Below are 11,704 nucleotides of genomic sequence, written 5' to 3' on the forward strand. Positions count from 1 at the left end.
CAAGAGACGGCTGGATATAATACTTAGGGAAAATGGGATGAAATGTTATAGGGAGAAAGCAGGATTACGCTACTGACTTGGACGATCAGCCGTGACAGTGATGAACAATCGAGCGCATTCGAAGGGCCAAATGGCCTCCTCTTGTTCCTACCTTCTATATTTCTATGTTACAAGTCATTAATGGCAACAGTCTTCTGCCTCATAACAACTTCTTAATTTGACGTTGGTTGGCTGAACAGCTTGGTCTGTCAACAAAACAGACAGAAGTTTATTTGGACAAAAAAAACAAGGCGGTAGCAGCCAGAAACTCCCTCTCTCAATTGTCTGTCGGAAGCCACTTTAATGTTGAAGATAACAGCTTATCTTTCTTTCATCGTTTAGTGCAATCTTTGACTTTGAATTAGGATACCAAAGATAATTGTTTCCGTGAACGACTTGCCCTGGGACCCTTGCAAAACAGTGGAAGCATTCGGCGAAAAGAAGGCCGATGAGAAACCTTCGGATCAACAAGAACCAATCCTTTAAAACATTGTGGAAAATGAAACCGGTACCGTTGTTCCAGTTGTCTATTCTTCCACCTGCTTTCTCACTCTGTTTATGTCTGTCTATCTGTATGCATGCATCATGAGATTTTGGTCAATGTCATGTTTTAACTTGTTGTGTGATGGAGATGGTTTATCATTGTTTATCCGTCACGAGAATGCACTTACCTAATAATCGAATTCCTACTCATTCTTCTTGAACCTGGAAAATTAATCCATGCTTTCTCTGAACCCGGGCATACAACTTAGATTGTTTGTTCTTTTCTTTTTTACAAAACATCAAGATTTTGTTGATTCCAAGAATGAGAGGGATTATTGTCCAGTCAATCCTACAGTGACCAGTAACATAATTAAGGAGGACTACAAGAAACATCCATCAGCATCCCAATACAGATTTGTGCATATGTACGTTAACAAACATTTTATTTATAATATGGATACGTTTTAAAAATATAATGTTTTTTATCGGCAAATACGCACATATTTAACCTGCGACTATAGAAGAAGTGGTAAGATAATAGTCAGTACTAACTCCCTGACAAATATTATCTTCAATTACTTCGATACCTTCATTTATCAACTGTTCAAAATTCTGCTTCTTGATTCATTGTTCCAGTTCTGCAGCCTGGCACCAATAACTTGCACTCGAAGTTTCATTAGGAAGTTTCACTCAGGGGGAAATGAGTCAAGTAGCAGTGGTGTTCTCGAGATCCCAATGTGAACTTAATAGAGTGCAACTTTGCATTGCGGTCTCAAATTCAATTAAATAAGATACGTCTATATTTCCTCAAATATCTGTCTTCAGATCGACGTTATTGCTCGACATTTTAATCAATTTGTAATTTGGTATGCTGGAATATTGAAATCATCATAATATGCAGGAAATTCACCAAAGTGCAAGGGAAATGGCTGGGTTATCATATTACAACGTTATTGGCGGAAGCAGTCAGATTGTTAAAATGATCATCTTGTTCTGCCCTCTCTGCTTATTATTTGCCCAGGCATCACTGAAAATTCCATTGCACCCTGAAAATCAATCAACTGAAGAAATATTTTCAAATGGCTGAGACTTGTTCGTCCCCAATATGCAGATTTGTTATCACGTCCGCACTTGTAATCAATGCTCAACATTTGGGGCAGAGGATGGCATAACAGTGATGCCAGTAAATGAGAAAACTGCAGCTGATAGAATTATTCTGCAATTAATTAAAACGATCTGAAATGAGACAAACATCGTAGCTATAGCAAATCTTCGCAAAATCTGAACTGATCCACTGATAACTTTGTCAGAAGAAAATTAACCATCTTTACCTAGTATGGCTTACACCAGCGCCACAGCAAGGTGGAGCACTCATAACAGTTCTCTAAAGTGATCAGGAAACCATTAATTTTACTGGCAGTTTAGGATATGCAACAAATGTTTGACTTATAAACAATACTCTCTCTCTGAGAAAGAATGAATTAATGGTGAATTCTAAGTCACCGGAGATATAAGGCAACAACAGTCTGCTTTTGTCCGAAGCCAACTTTTATTTATTTTTGAGGTGGAGGATAATAATATCCTGTGGATTTCTAAGAAATATAATGTCCATTATATACTTTCATGCTTGCTTTGTAATTTTATTTTCTTGCCACCGAGGCCCAGCTAACCAGCTTTATGTTGACATCAAGAAATGCTGACATAATTTGGAACTGGGAAGAACAGCACGAAGATAAGAAGAGGAAACATTTAGAAATATTCAGGTAAAATAGTTTTCTTTCCCTTTTTTCTACTTCGACCCATCACAGACTTGAACTGTAGAATGAAATTAATGAACAGGAAGATCCATTCTATCGATTCAAATAATGTTGCTGGGTGTAACATCAATTTTATATTTGGGTTTTCTCTTTTTTCACTAACCTTCTCATTCCCGTCATGCACAACTTTACGTTCCCCTACTATCATTTGTGATAGTGTTGCTGTACTTGTGAGAGGGGATGAAAAACGCTCTCCAATATCAAGAGGTTGCAAACTCCAGTTTTTCATCGAATTGGGCATAAAGCATGCATTATGAATATCCTACGTGAGGTCAAGCAGGTTCAATCTCGTGAATACTGCGCACTTCAAAACAGCTGACTACTGTATGGCAATCAGTTATTCAGAATGTGTCTACTATCATTGCGATAATCCCAAGAATGCTTTATCATCATATTTGCTCACAAGTAGTCCAGTCTATTTGCAAGGTTGATGTGAAACAATTCTTACTGAAGTATATAGCAATCAGACCTCAGATGCATTTTAACAACAACAGTGGAGATCATTTTTGAATTGGAACGAATGTTGATTGCTGCTGGATAGGATATCAGAGAAGATGATTGGAAGTTCATTAAATTATATTATAGGTCAGTAGGAAAAGAATTGCCTTTGTATCTTGCATTTCATGAATTTAAAATGATGTGCAATGGTCATGTGTGTGAGAGAGGAAAAAAAAAACGCTTCTTTTACACAACCAGTTCTCAACGTCTGGAATGCAGTGCTTGGAAATGCGATGGACGCAGTTTCAAGTTGAAGTTGGCATTAGATGAATTATTTTATTGGATAGTAAAGGTTTACAGGTTTATGGAGAAAAGCAAGATACTAGCGCTAGAAAATAGATACTGTGCCGTCACAATGCATCAAATTACCTCCTTCTGACGTTCTCTGACTGCATGTTTTCGATACAGGACTTCGACATGAAATTGTTGATTAAATGTTTATGGGATATTTGATAGACTAGACGATCTTCTGTGGAACTCATCTCGTGCTCTTTCTGTTGTATTAAATGAGGATAGATAATTGGAATTCTCCCAGTTTTAAGCTAACGTCATGTTCTGGTCTTCTAGCTACTCAACTGTCATAACGAGACGTTACAATAGTAGAGCCAGAAAACAGCAAGAGACTACATAGAAAATCTTATCCAGAAGGAAATCAGGAACAAGTCCAAATGAATGGTCTCATGAAACCGTTTGGTTCTATAACCGTTTACTTGAAGATGAACACAAAATATGGTCAGCGTTTGAGCGGAGATTTTGACTCCCAAAAATTCTCGGATCACACGTAAGTTGCAAAAGGAAGACTTTATTGTAATTAAGCCGGTGAAAGGTCAATAGTCCACAGTTCAGAGTATCGATCAAGATGTCTCTGGATGTATTAATGTCAGATCTATGATTTTTAACAAGAAGGCAGCATGTTTTACGACGCTTTTATGTGTAACAATCTTGCATGTTACCCTTTCCACACTGTGTAATATTTCTTTCTCTAACCGAGTTCTCATAATTAGGAATTAGTTGATTGATGCAATTAAGTCTTAATCTCATACATCGAACATCATTATAGATTTAAAATGTTTGTACAGCTGATGTCTTTCTCTTCCATCATGGTAGATAAAACTAAACTTATGAGCATTTAATTCATTTTAAGTTCCGTGAGAAAGAACAGCTGCAAAGTTATGCCAAGATGCTTATATTTCTGAATGCATTGTCATGATAGCTGTGACTGCAGCAGCCATTTTAAACTTATAAGACAAATGATTAATGCAAGATGGATACTTAAAATGGATGCTTTTAATTGTTGATTCCCAGATGCTATGTTAGTTACACCACTCCGAAATTCATTGCAGTGGAGACAAAAAGGTATACAACAGAGTGATCTACTGAGTGCACATGTCTCAGAGCTGGTGACCAAAGAACTGAGGATGCGTTGAGACGAGGTGTGAGATGAGAGCAAAAGATGGCATGATAAAACTGGGGATGCAAAGTAGGATGGAGAGGCTATTGGAAAAGTTCTAAACGAAGTTGCTGAAAAAAGTCGAGCGGACTCGGAGTACTAAACGTGTTGCTCTCTACTTTAGAATAATTTACTTTTCAAAGATTCACTGTTCAGCTAATAAGATCTGAGAATTCCTAGAACCCAGTATTTATTCTCAGTAAAAATCAGAAAATAAATGTTAAAGCATCAAATTCCATACATTCTCAGATTCAAGTTGGTGAAATTACGTTCTGCAGCACCCTGAAGTATATCACGTCAGTGTACTTAAATAAATATTCATCCATCATACAGAGGATCAAGAGGGCGTAAAGTGGTTGCGCTGCTGTCTGCCTGCCAGTAACTCTTGGACAGCTGTTCTTGTTAGTGCAGATAAATGTAAAACCGATACCTACTGGTGCATTCTACAGAATGCCCTGATGACCAAATACTCTTCAACTAACAGCAATTTTTCCCCTTTTTCATTAAAAAACACGAAGTAAGCTATACAAAGCACACAGATCTATCTCGTGAAACAATTACTTCAAATTGCATAGAATTTGTTCAACTGTGTTTGGAGTATTCAACGTGGTACATTTCTATAATGACATATTTCTTAAATTATACACGGCTGCTGGTTTTGATTTCTTAATGTACATCATTACCACATTGAGCCAGTTTCGCAACGGACGACGCTCTTGGTTACACAAAGCTCCTGGGTTCCAGTATCTCATTCGAAATGCATAGCCCTGTAATCAGGTATATTCCGTTGGATGTTGATCTGGACAGAACACTTTTTTTAAAGTGTCAGGTACTGAGACTGATGCCTTTCCTCAGATACTTGCCCACACTAACTACAAAATCAACTACTGAATATCAACTACTGAAGCCAATAAACTGCAAAGTTTGGGAGCTAAAATTGGAGTTTATTTTTCAGATTCAGTGTTGCAATGAAACATCACTAACAAGTCGGGACTTCTGATTGAAATAACACACAAACTTGGTAAAGTATGTTTGATGATAACCAGGAGAACATCCCTGTACCATTCTCATTCGAAGACAAACACAGAGGCCCAGTCGCTGAATGATACGTGCAACTTCATTCGTTCGATTCACTTATTTTACGAAGTTGAAAACATGTACTGTCCTTTTAAGAGAGTGTGAATGCTGTTTTGCAATGAGAGCTTGCAACCACCTTTCATATGACTAACCAGCAGTCTCGTAATGCACTGGGAATTGAAAATATATAACGGCTGTCAAATGGGTGTATGAGTTTTGGTTGCTGTTTTGACAATAATTCGAATGTAGCCAATCGATTTAAATTATACCCAAGATATAAAAACTCAATGGAGTTTGAATTTATTATTTTTGACAAACTCGAACCAATGAGATGATCCGTTGCTTAGGGAATAAAGAAGTAGGCATTTTGCAAGTTCGAAAGGCCAACTGCCATCGACAGAGAAACTGCCAGCAAAAACATTCCCTATCAAAAGTATTTTTTTCATAATGAACATCGTTACAATAAAAAGAAAGAAGATGATCCAGGGAGATCTTCATCCAGAAGAAGACAGACACCGCCGACGACAGCCGCTGTGTGGTTTTAAAATTAAGTTGATGCAATTTTAGTAACTGTTAGTTGTTATTGGAACCGTATATTGTTACAGATTTGGAGTCAGATAATAAGCAGTTAAGGGAAAGGGGCTTAGAGTTTAAAATAGTTGTTGTTTAATGTCCACTTTCAGAGTTAAAGAAAAAACTGATATTATTTTGTTTCAATAGTGGAATTTAGGAATTCTCGGATACTTATACTTTAACAGATTACAAGGCGAGATGAACTCTTTTGGGTGTTTGGTAGAATTAACAGAAGGGTTTACTGCCGTGGCGTAACAGTTTTTGCGCTTGGCCAGGATTTGGACAGGTTTAGACGGATCCAGTCTAAGATTTGGACAGATTTGAACAGATTTGGTATACTAAAGATCTCAAGAGATTTAAACAATTTCCGATTAGTGTCAGATCTTTAATGAAACGTAGGTGAGACAGTTTGTTCCATTTTGTTTACTTGTGGTTGGTTAAATTAAAAGTGAGTGAAATAGCTCTTAATTTTGCTGAAGAGGTTCTGCAGTTTGAAGATTATTTCCAAATTTGTGAAGAAAATTTAGAAAGACAGGAAAAAGATCATACGTTTGCACTTAGCAAATAGGCTAGAATTGGGTTTAACCAGGGACTAAAGTAAAGCTGAAATTGTAAGGGAGTTAGTCGAGCACTTATATGTGTCAGAGAAACAGGCAAGTGCAGTACAGTTAGAAAAACGCAAATTACCATTGAGACAAATGAAGTTAGAAGCAAAAGAAAAGGAAAGGCACGCCATGTTAGAGGAAAAAGAGAGAGAATGTTCTTCACTGAGCAAAGAGAGAGAAGAAAGAGAAAGGGAGAGAGAACAGAGAGAGAGAGAAGGAAGAGAAAGGCAGGGAGAATGTGAACAGGAAAGTCAAGTGAGCAGGATGGAGATAAAGAGAGAAGCTCGTGATATATACGAATATGTTAGAACACTGACACATTTTGATGAGAAAGATGTCGAAGACTTCTTTATACCATTTGAAAAATTCCCAACAAACCATCTATCAGAGCCTCTAATTATTTAGGCCCCAATGATTAACTCCTTGGAGATGGAGTGGTCAAAGGACTTGTGGGTAATGCTAGTTCAGACTAAGCTGGAAGTCAGCGCTAATGAGGTATTTTCATCGCTGTCAGATGAGGGGTTACGAGATTATGAAGATGTCAAACGGGCTATTTTGTGTGCTTATGAATTGGGACCAGAGGCGTCGAGGCAGCGGTTCAGAAACATAAAGAAGAAATCAGGTCACACTTACAATGAGTTTGAAAGAATTAAAGATTGTAATTTTGATGGATGGGTGCGGGCCTGAAAAACAGATAAGTCCAATGAGACTCTAAGAGAGATTATTCTGGCGGAGGAGTATTGTTCTAGAGATGACAAGAACCCATGTGGATGAACAGAAAGTTTAAGAATTACAAAGAGCAGGAGAGATGGCAGATGAATATGCAATGATGCATAAGGCAAAGTTTAGCTTCTGGCAAGAATTCCATCCTGCGAGGGTTAGAATTTGGACGAAGGGGAGAATCTACAGACAAAATAAAGTGTAGAGCATACTGGTAATAGTTTAGCACAGCTTAAAAAAAATGCACATTGAAATGTGGGACACGCGAAGTCACAGTGCTGATCGTCAAAGAACAGCACTGTGGGAAAAGATGTGGTCCTGCGAGGGTTAGAATTTGGACGAAGGGGAGAATCTACAGACAAAATAAAGTGTAGAGCATACTGGTAATAGTTTAGCACAGCTTAAAAAAAAAAGTACATTGAAATGTGGGACACGTGACGTCACAATGCTGATCGTCAAAGAACAGCACTGTGGGAAAAGATGTGGTAAAAGAAGCTAAGTCATTAGCATTAGTGACAGGAAAGGAAACACCAAGAAAAGTCCAGGGGTCGCAGAAGAGTGCACAGCCTAGTCAGGGGCTAGGTATAGAGTTCGAGTCTGATCTCTATGAAGAATTCACCTCCCTGTGTAAAGTTTATTCAGAAAGGAGAGGGGGAGAAGGGAAATAAGTTACAATTTTGAGAAATGCAGTATCCAATCAGTCTCCAACAGTAAGAGATGAACGCATTTGCACTCTTTCTGACGCGTTACCTGAGACAGTGGTAACTTGTAGAATAAACAGACAGAAGGGAAGGGGGGAAAGGAAGAGAGTGTTAATCATTGGGGCCTAAATAATTAGAGGCTCTGATAGATGGTTTGTTGGGAACGAACAAGACTCGCGGTTGGTGTGTTGCCTCCCAGGTGCCAGGGTCCGTGATGTCTTGGATAGTATCTTTGGGGCCCTGAAGGGAGAGGATGATTAACCTCAAGTCGTGGTTCATATAGGTACCAACGATATAGGTAGAAAGAAGGATAGGGATGTAAGGCAGGATTTCATGGAGCTAGGGTGGAAGATGAGAGCTGAAACAAAGAGAGTTGTTGTCTCTGGTTTGTTACCCATGACACGTGATAGCGAGGCAAGGAATAGGGAGAGGTATCAGCTGAACACGTGGCTGCAAGGATGGTGTAGGAGGGAGCGTTTCAGTTTCTTGGATATTTAGGGCTCATTCTGGGGAAGGTGGGACTTGTACAAACAGGACAGTCTTCACTTGAACCAGAGGGGTACTAATATCCTGTGTGGAAAATTTGCTGGTGCTATTCGGGTGGGTTTAAACAAGCTCAGCAGAGGGATAGGAACCGGAGGTGTAGTTGCAGTGCACAGGAGGACGAGAGTAGGAAAGACAGGGACAGGATTTCAGGGTCACAGGAATGTGCTGGCAGACAGAAAACTGGTTTGAAGTGTGTCTACTTAAACGCCAGAAGAATCCGAAATAAGGTAGGTGAGCTTGCAGCATGGATATGTACCTGGGACTTGGATTTTGTAGCCTTTTCGGAGACATGGATAGAGAGGGTGAGGAATGGATTTTGCAGGTTCCAGGTATAGATTTTTCATTAAGAACGAGCAACGCGGTAAAAGAGGGAGAGGCGTGGGCTTGTTAGTCAAGGATAGTGTAACGGTGGCTGAGAGAATGTTTGATGAGGATTCGTCTACTGAGGTAGTGTGGGCTGAGGTTAGAAACAGGAGAGGAGAGGTCACACAGCTTGGAGTTTTTTTATAGACCTCCGCAGAGTTCCAGGGAGGTGGAAGAGAGGATTAGCAAAATTATTCTGGGTAGGAGTGAAAGGAACAGGGTGGTCATTTTGGGGTACTTTAATTTCCCCAACATTGACTGGAAATGCTATAACCCGAGTACGTCGGATGGATCAGTTTTTGTCCAATGTGTACAGGAGGGTTTCCTGACATAGTATGTCGGACGGCCGACAAGAAGAGAGGCCACACTCGATCTGTTGCTGGGAATGAACTAGGCCAGGTGTTTGATTTAGTTGTAGGTGAGCACTTTAGAGATTGCGACCATAATTCAGTTATATTTAGTTTAACGATGGAAAGGGATAGGTACATGCCACAGGTCAAGAGTTATCAATGGGGCAAGGGCAATTATAATTAGGATGCATAAAATTGGGTAGCAAAATGCAGGGGACGCTGACAATGGAATAGTGGAGTTGGTTTAAGTAACAGATAGTGCGTGTCCTTGATAGGTATGTCCCTGTCAGGCAGGGATTAAGTGATAAGGTAAGGGAACCGTTGTTTACTTCAGAAATTGCATCTCTTGTTACGAAGAAGAAGGAGGCTTGTGTGTTGATGAGGCAAGATGGTACAGATGAGACGATGGCGAGTTACAGATCAGCGAAGAAGGATATAAAGAGTGAGTTAAGAAGAGCAAAGAGAGGACACAAGCAGTCTTCAGTAAATAGAGTAAAGGAGAACCCTAAAGCTTTCTATAGGTATGTGAGGAAGAAAAGGTGGATTATGGCAGGAATAGTTCCAGTCAAAGACAGAAATGGGAATTTGAGTGTGGACCCTGTGGAGATCAGAGAGGTGCTACACAACAATTTTTCATTGGTGTTCACTCAGGAAAAGTAGAATTAGAGGAAAAGAATGAGGTAAGAGTTATTAGACTAGAAAGAATCGAGGTTAGTTATGAACAGGTGTTATCAATTCTAGGAGTGAAAGAAGACAAGTCCCCTGGGCCGGATGGGATTTACCCGAGGATTCTCTGGGAAGCTTGCGAGGAGATAGCAGATCTTTTGACTTTGATATTTGAGATGTCATTGTCTACAGGTCTAGAACCGGAGGAATGGATGTTTGCAAATGTTGTGCCCTTGTTCAAGAAGGGCAGCAGAGATGACCCAGGTAGTTATACACCAGTGAGCCTTACTTCTGTTGTAGGAAAGGTTTTGCAAAGGATTATAACAGATAGGATTTAAAATCATCTAGCAAGCAACAACTTGGTTTCAGATAGTCAACATGTTTTCGTCAAGGGTAGGTCGTGTCTCATAAATCTCATTGAGAGGTTTTTGAGAAGGTGACCAAGCATGTAGATGCGAGTAGGGCTTTTGACGTGGTATACATGGACTTCAGTAAAGCCTTTGATACGGTTCCACGTGGTAGCCCTGTTGGAGGGAATTCAGAGGCATGGAATTAAGGGTGATTTAGCAGTTTGGATTAGAAACTGGCTTTCTGAAAGAAGGCAGCGAGTGGTGGTTGATGGAAAATATTCAGTCTGGAGTCCGGTTACTAGTGGTGTGCCAAAATGTTCTGTTTCAGGAGCACTGTTGTTTGTCATTTTCACAAATGACTTCGACGCAGGCATAGGTGGATGGATTAGTAAATTTACAGACGACACTAAAGTCGGTGGAGTAGTGAACAGTTTGGAAGAATGTTACAGGTTGCAGGGGGACTTGGATAAATTGCAGAATTGGGCTGAGGTGTCAAATGGAGTTCGATGCAGCTAAATGTGAGGTGATGCATTTTCGGAAGAAATAACAGGAAGGCAGAGTACTGGGTCAATGGAAAGATTCTTGGTAGTGTGGATGTGCAGTGGGATCTTGGAATCCATGTACATAAATTCCTGAAAGTTGACACTCAGGTGGATTGTGCTGTTAAGAAGGCATACGGTGTGTTAAGTTTCATTGGTAGAGGAATTGGGTTCCAGAGCCGCAATATCATGTTGCAACTAGACAAAACGCTGGTGCGGCCACACTTGGAATAATGTGCAAGTTCAGGTCCCCATATTTCGGGAAGGATGTGGAAGAATTGGAAAAGGTGCAGAGGAAATTTACCAGGATGTTGCCAGGTCTGGAGGGAAGGTCTTATGAGGAAAGTCTGAGAGACTTGGGTCTGTTCTAATTGGAAAGAAGAAAGCTAAGTGGGGATTTGATGGAGACATGCAAGATGAACAGAGATTTAGAGAGGGTAGAGAGTAAAATACATTTTCCTCGGATGATACCTTCAGCATGTACGAGGGATCATAACTACAAATTGAGGGGTGATAGTTTTAAGACAGATGTCAGAGGCAGAATCTCTACGCCGAGAATGCGAAGGGCGTGGAATGCCCTAGCTACTAATGTAGTCAACTCAGCCACATGAGGGAGATGTAAGCAATCCTTAGGTAAGCACATGGATGATTTTGGGATAGTGTAGGAGACGAGCTGAGAATAGTTCACAGGTCGGCCCAACGTCGAGGGCCGAACGGCCTGATCTGCGCTGTATCAGGTGGCAAACGTGGTGCCACTGTTTAAGAAGGGTTTTAAGGGCAAGCCAGGGAACTAAAGACCAGTGAGCCTGATCTTGGTGGTGGGCAAGTTGTTGAAGGGAATCCTGAGGGACAGGATGTACGTGTATTTGGAAAGGCAATGATTCATTAGGGATAGTCAACATGGCTTTGTGCGTGGGAAATCATGCC

At 40.1% G+C, this 11,704-nt stretch overlaps 1 long non-coding RNA gene across 2 annotated transcripts; it reads left to right on the top strand.

Moving 5' to 3' along the window:
- The first annotated feature begins 215 nt into the window (after positions 1–215).
- Positions 216–5,555, top strand: LOC122543746. 2 transcript variants are annotated; one of them, XR_006310122.1, is made up of 5 exons: positions 216–547; positions 827–947; positions 2,182–2,285; positions 3,405–3,618; positions 4,143–5,555. It is a non-coding gene; the product is annotated as an uncharacterized LOC122543746 (long non-coding RNA). The 2 variants fall into 2 exon arrangements; XR_006310121.1 differs by having other exon boundaries at positions 5,243–5,555.
- Positions 5,556–11,704: the final 6,149 nt, after the last annotated feature.

Source organism: Chiloscyllium plagiosum, chromosome 44 (genome assembly GCF_004010195.1).
Source record: "Chiloscyllium plagiosum isolate BGI_BamShark_2017 chromosome 44, ASM401019v2, whole genome shotgun sequence".
NCBI classification, from domain to species: domain Eukaryota; kingdom Metazoa; phylum Chordata; class Chondrichthyes; order Orectolobiformes; family Hemiscylliidae; genus Chiloscyllium; species Chiloscyllium plagiosum.